The sequence below is a fragment of the Lonchura striata genome, chromosome 4, assembly GCF_046129695.1.
Source record: "Lonchura striata isolate bLonStr1 chromosome 4, bLonStr1.mat, whole genome shotgun sequence".
In the NCBI taxonomy this organism is placed as follows: domain Eukaryota; kingdom Metazoa; phylum Chordata; class Aves; order Passeriformes; family Estrildidae; genus Lonchura; species Lonchura striata.
Window position 1 is genome coordinate 72,452,209 of NC_134606.1, and position 7,310 is coordinate 72,459,518.

The following is a 7,310-nucleotide window of genomic DNA, read 5'->3' on the forward strand; positions in this document are numbered from 1 at the left end:
GAATGTATTTCATCCTTGCTTAGCTGACTCAAAACATCTAAGAGGTCTAAAGCCACTTTTTCCTACTTAACCATAGTAATCTGCCTTGGAATTCCTTCTTGGGTTTGAGGTAGAGCTTATTGCTTGCCCTACCAGTCTCTTGCTGAATTTCCTGTACTTTCTCTGGATTTCTGTGCTGTGACAGTAGTGTCAATGACAGCTTTCCCTACATCCCTTTTCCTCCTCAGTTTGTTTCCCATGAGCCATTTGCCAGCCTTTTTAGTTCATTAGTCAGTCTGTGGAAGTTTCACTTTCTGTTTTGTTGTTCTTCATTCTCCATTTCCCTATCTGGTACAGCTGCATTCCAGATGCCCTTTCATGGTTGGTTCCTGTTGCTTCTTACCTCCTCCCAGGCATAAACTACAGTATAATATATTTGGCTAAATTGTCTCAAGCTCATCTCAGACTTCACTGAAGTTGTGGTACTCAGCAGCTCTTAGGAATTAAATCATAAATGAGATTTTCCAGCAAAATCCTACTGACAGCCTCTCATGGTTGGCTCACATCTCGGAGACACCATGCTTTGACTTCCATGTGGATTCTTTCCGTTGTCAGGCCCATAGGAAATGCAGCATGAAAGACAGGTGAATTGTGGTGTTATTTAATACTCTTTCTTTCACTTAGGCCGAACCTTTTTTGAAATTCTGAATATGGGTCCTGATGCTCCCATATTTGAGATGCTGCTTTGCTGAAAGCTGTAAGAAAGTATTGTTTTATAAATCACATGATTTAATTCAGAATGGGGGCGTTTTTTGGATGTTTTCTCTGATGCCTGGCTACTCACCCTGTGGGGATTCTTGGGAAAGGATTCTACCAAATGGGCTGCAAACTCTGATGGTAGTGCTTGTGTTCATAGCCTGAGTTTGATTACAGGTCTGGCATCACAGAGTTGCAGGGAGGTGCCTTCACTGGTGGAACATATTTTTCCTCCCTGGAATAAAAAGCCAGGGATATAAAACAAGGCTGCAGCAGGGATCTTCAGTGTACCCTGAAGTGCAGTTCTGCTGCCACCAAATCTGCATGTCCTGTTCTGAATCAGTCCCTGCAAGTTCCTCTTTCCCAGGTTCAGTGTGTGAGGGGGGGATGTCACTGGTCACTTCGTCATGTGGTGCCTGGGTCTGGTGACAGGGGAAAGCAAGAAATCCTTTCCCACACAGTCTTGTCAGAGGGCAGGGCAGGCCCTGAGCCAGCACCTGATGCAGTGGCTCCATCCTGAGGCATGGGTCACATGCTAGAACCAAGGCAGGGACACTTTTTGCTTCCCCCAAGTGTTCTCTTTGGTGCCGAGGGACACAGCTGACCTACACAAGGTATTGCAGACTGTGCTGAAGCCTCGTGGCTCCCATCCTAGGGCCCAGTTCTGCTTTTGGCCTATATTTAAGATGCTAAATACTCAGAATTGAGGCTGGCAGGCACCCAAGTGCAACAGGGCACTGGGGCTGCAGCCTGGGATCTGGCAAGGGATGGGGACAGAGGAGCTGGGTTCTGGAAGAAGCACAGACCTAGAAATAGCCAAAGGGTGCTGGGTTGCTTGGCTTGGCTGTCAGGCACCTTTTGCTTTCCCTTGCCCCTTCAGTGTTTTTTCCTCAGTGCCTCCTCTGTGCTGAGCAGATGATACAAACAGCTGAAGGCAGCTTTGCTGTCAGCAGCTGTCCTGAATGGAGCCTGGTGCCCTGCCCACCCAAACAGCCCTGGGATTTTGTTTACTGCACTGGGAAAAAACCCACATTGTGGGGCCAGAGCTTTGCCTTCAGCCAGGCTTCAGTGCTGCAGCCTGGCTCTGCACTGCCCTCAGGGGCCGGGTGGGTAGGGAAAACAGATCCTAAGGGAGGAGATTGCATAGCCTCCCTACCAGGATTAGACCCCTAGGATACTCTTGGTTCCTTTAACCTTCTGCACATCATTCTCTCAACCTGTCTCTTGAGAACTCTGCCTCTGGCACGTTTCCAGGGAAGCTGGTGGCTGCCATGCCCTCGGGCAGTGCTGCCCTGGCCCGGGATGGGAGCTGAGGGTTGTCCCACACACAGCCCCGTTGTCTGGGCTGGCAGACAGGAGCTGTTTGTACCCAGGCTGACATACAAAGCATTTGTTTTCCAGTGGCAGCAGGATAAGGGTGACTCATTCCGGGCCTACCAAGTGTGCATTTAAGTGCAGTGGACACTGGCAATCAGGGAGAGACTTCCAATGTGATTTTTTGGTCTTTCCTCATCTGTGGCAGTGTGTTTAGTGCACTTTAAGGACAGACCCCAAGGTTTTGTGCATGGGAAGGCTCCATAAAGTTCCCCTGTGCTGCTCTGGAGCCACCTGGTGCTGCTAGCTAGAAGATCCTTACACTGCAGGATTTTAATTAGTTAGTTGATCACCCGAGTAAATCATAATGTGATGCAGGCTGGCAAGATCATCTAATTGCAGCCTTCAATCCCTGTGTTTACTTCAGGAATGGGGGAAGATCTCAGGCTGTGGCATAAGACAGGCTCAGAACAAGGCAGACTGATTGTAGGTTTGCAGCCTCTCTCAAAAGCAGTCAGCAGACACCATGAAAATATCTGTCTCTCTGTGCAAGACCTCCCCTTTTTCTCAGTAAAATTGTGTGCAGAGGTAGTGTGTATCTATGCTTTAATGCAGCAGCAGATCTTCTAAGGGCTGGAGTCTGCTCTTGAGCTCTTTCAAATCAAAAAGCAGTCAAGAACAGGCTACAAAAAGATGAAAATGAGACTCCTGGAGTTTCTGCCATGGAGCATCCCTCTCTTCTGTATGTTGGAGTGACACTTTTGTGGGACAGGACTCAGGTGAGGGAAACGTGTGCCATTGGTTTGCCCATTTTAATGTGCCCTCCCTAGTGCATGCAGTTCCCTTAAAAATAGATGCAGCTTGAAACTCAAAGTCCCAAGTGGGGCAAATAAATGTAACAGGTGTCTCTCTCTGCCTGGGCCTGATTCTGGGCCAGGGGCTGGAGTATCCATCCCTGTGGGTTGTAGACTGGAGTCCTCCCCTTTTTAGGAGGTATGCATGCCATACTATAGGGGGAAAAGTGCATGTTCACCATGGATTCTGTTTGAATGAGAGGTTCTTTGTAATGTCTATCATGTCCAGGAGAGGTTTCCAAGGCTAGAGGGTCGAGTCTCTGCTCTGCAATGTCAGATATTGATGGGGAAGAGTGTGACTGATAAAGTATCTGGTCTGCCTGACTAACCTGACTCTATTAGCCACGTGTGTCAGTAACCTTGCCCACTCCTTAGAGCTCTCCCTAGAACAAAAACAGAGACACATTTTTATGATGATTCGGACTTGGTTGTCTGCTTGTTTGTAATGCCAGAGTGAACACAGTCCTGGTCTGATTTTGCATTTCTCCGGGCTTTTTTTTTTGTCAGGTTCTCCTTTGTTCTACTGCTGGGAGCAGCATGGGCTCATATCAGCTTCGTTTTTGGTTCCTCCCTGGCTGCTGTGTTTATCCCTTGCCGTGCAGAGGATGTTCCCAGTAGTCCAGGGGTGTTTGCAGCACTCAGCAGCAGCAGAACAAGTAAACCTGGTTCATCCTGGAGCTGCCTCAAGGGCTGTACAGAAAATTGAGGACCTGGAAAACTGTGTCAGTCTCTGTGGGCAATACTCAAGAGTATCAGATCAAGCACCTGAAAAGACAGCGTTCTTCCTGTTGCAATCTGCATTGCAGAAGCTAAAACCTGAATTAAGGTAGTAAAACTTCACTGATGAGATGGGCTTGGCACTGCAAGCCAGGCCCTTAGCAAACCTGTGTGAGCTAGACAGTGCCACTTGCCAGAGCCTCCTGTCCATCCCACTGCAGGCCCTGCTGCTTCCTGGCCTGCCTTTCCCAGCAAAGTCTCTGTTCCACAGCCACTGGTGGCATCCTCCAACTCCAGAAGGCTTTTCCTGATTCAGCAGGGAGGGCTCCAGCACTACTCTGTGCCAGTGCTGGGCAGGAGGTGCTTGGAATGAGAGATTCAGCTTGGGAAAAGCATGAGGGGAGTGATCCTGGTGGCACAGCTTGGCACCACCGAGTCCCGAGGCTCTTGCTGCACGAGCAGATGAGTCAGGGGAGCAGCAGACACAGCCAGAAGTAGCTGAGGGGTGTGAGTGGCTGCACTGCTAATTTTGGTACAGCTGAAGTTACGAGGATTATGTTTATGTGTGTGTGATTATAAAATGTGCCTATATCACAGTTACCACATACAGGTGTGTGTGAGTGGGTTAAAATCCATGAGGGCTGTGGTTATTTAGCTGGGGAGTGTCAAAAATATGAGGTTCAGGCCCGAATTTCAGAGGGAAAACCATTTTTGCTGCTAATCTCGTAACAGTTAAAAGTAATAATTGCCTCAGAAGATATATAAGTGCTATTGCAGGCAAATGTCTCATTTCCTGGGATGTCACTGTCCCAAATCTGGAAGTCAAGCAGTGTTCTAACCCAAGAGCAAAAGCTGCTCTTCAGAAAGCACCAGCTTTACTCCCAGCCCTTTCCAAGGTCACCAATGGACCCAGTAATTACAGCGTAGCTCTGCCCTACAATGAACTGCTTTCCTGCCAGCAATTAATTTGCCTCTGTGGGAAGAAGAAATTGAGGCTGGAGACAGTGAAATGTGATCACCACCCAGTTAGAAACCTTTCAGAAATGTCTCAACTCTCAGCTGAAATGAGGATCTTATAATTAGGTTATATTATTATTATTGTTATTATTATCTATATTATTATGTTGTTTTATTAATTAAGCACAGAGTACTAGATACCCACAGTGTGTGTGAGTTCTCTGGTGACAAGGACATGTGTGAGCTGTGCAGGGAAAACAGAAGGGCAAAGCCTCTGGAAAGCTTTTCCTTGCGTGTTACTGGTGCACTTGGGCGTTTCCCAAGATCTGCTCCTCCAGGGCTGGGAGCATGCCCTGCATGTGAGGCTTGTGCTGCTGTCCTTGGCCCTTGCTGTGGAACTGCAGCCAGCACAGGCCCTTTGTCAGCAAACTGGGAGTGGGAAGGACCTGCGTGTTCCCTGGAATGTGTTTTATGTCGAGTGGGTGAGCTGGGCAGCCAGGTACCACAGATCCATACAGGGAAGCAGACTGCAAACATCATACAGCAGCAGATGAGTGGACAAGCCTACCCAAATTGAAGATGAGGCAGAAACTGGTAGAGTGTTTATCAGGTAAAGCACTTTTCTAGTTAGAGCTGCATTTTCAGCGTTGAGGTGAAACTACACTGGGTCCTGGGGAGGCTGTTTGGTGTCTCGGTGTGCCCTGAGGTCACAGCAAGGCCCGGGTGCAGTCAGACAGGGTGTGAACAGGTCTGTCAGCAGTGGCAGGTGATTAAGTAAGGGCAAGCAGGATTCCTAGATCCCTATCTCAGGTGTCAAAGTCCAGAGATCAGTGAAATGCCAGGGATGCACACAAAGAGAAAAGGAGCAGTACCCCACCCTCCTGTGTGCTGTTCCAGCCCCGTTGTGGGCAGCATCAAAGATCCTCTGGAGAAAAGTCTGACAGTTACTAAACCACAGGAGGAAGATTAAGGATTTCTGAGATCTGTTCTGATTTGGCTGATACTGTGCTGTGTGATTTCCTAATTCCTTCCCTTACAAGCTTTTCCTGCTTTGCATAGACTCCAAGGAGCTGAGCACCTGGTGTTGCACAAACTGAAGGAGCCACATCACAACCTCAGCAAATCTGGCTTTTTATGTTTATTAAAGATATTCCCAGTGCACAGGACAGGACAATTTCACCGTCTTCATGCTCTCCAGAGTGTGGGCCTTGTCTGCCTCTTCTCTCAGTAACATCACCATGATGCTGCAAAGGGATGTGCCCCTGCTTGTTTCAGGGATCCGTAATTAGGACACAAGATTGTGCCCTGAGCCAGCAGTGCACCTACTGCATTCCCAGGCTGCACTCCAGAGGTGGAGCCACTCCTCACTGGAGTGTTTGCAGTGTATCATGCCTTCTTCCGAGGCTTCCGAAAGTGAAATGACTTGCCAAAATAAAAGAAAATAATTCACTCTGAGAATCTAGAAAATCCGTGTGGAGAAACAATGTGCTTCTATGCATCACATAAGTAGATTTTTATGGAAAAATCCAAAAAGCTGAATTAATCAAACCCAAAATTCTGTAGGAATCTTTACTTGATCTATAAATATCTGTGCAAGGTTCAGCTACAGTATTTTACAGTGGGAAGGAAGGTTTATGGTTTCAGAGAAAGACTCTTCCGTGGGAATTCTTTCTAAGGGGAAAGTTTTATTGCTGTAGTTAAGTTAGCCTTCAAAACCAGAGTCTAATTACGTATTCTGGTTCTTGGTTTTTGGAGAAATGATGGTGAAACAGGGCTGAGAACACCACTCTGGAATGAGAATTGAAATGAAAGAAAGCTACCAGATCAACCGTTTTTCCTTTTTTTTTTTTTCTCCCTTTTTCAACTGCATGGGTGGAACCACAAAAATCCTGTTTTTCCAAACAGCTGTGACATGTGACCTCAGAACCTTTCATAAGCAAAAATATCCAAAAGGGCACATACTAACATAACATTGTTGCTGTAATCACAATTACAGGAAGAAGTATTTCTAAGAGAAGATGCTGCAGTCCATCCTAGCAGGAAAACCACCTGATGGGCCGCTTGCCTTCTTGCTCAGGAAGGTATTACTTGGATCAGGCTGCAGCTGGCCAGCTGCCAGCCTCGTGGTTTGGAGAGGGAGCTGACTCGTGGCTCGGGAAACACTGGTGCTGCTGATGGGACGTGGGATGGTAGCGCTGCGTCGCAGGGCTTGCCTGCCTTTTAGTGCCGCAGGAAGGCCGTGGGGCAAAGGGGGTGGCATGACATCAATCGCTGGAAAGCCCCTGTTGCAGGTGTCTCTCCCTCCTGCTGGCAGTGATGGGTGGGGAAGTGGAGCAGAACATCCCACTGGCTTTTGAAAAAGCAGCTACATTGATGTGATTTGTTTTTTTTCAAGAGCGGTTTAACTGTGTTAGTGGCAGCTGAACTGCACTTGCATTGTGGCAGAATCCGCTCCCTGCGATGCCTCATTCAGTCCAGAGGCGCTTCACTCTCCCTTCAAGCCTTCCCACAGTAATCTCGGTGTGCAATCCCTCCGCTTGTTTCCCAGAACGCCGCGCCGAGCGAGTCGCCCCAGCAGCGCCATCCCCAGCGGGCACGATGCTTCCGGCTATGCCAGGCATCCTTGCGGGCAGGAACCACCCCCATTCCTTTGGAATACGTTGTCCCGACCCCGGTGAGGCAGGAAAGCATCCCCGGGGGAGCGGCGGCTCCTCCCTCCCGGCGCTGCGGGCG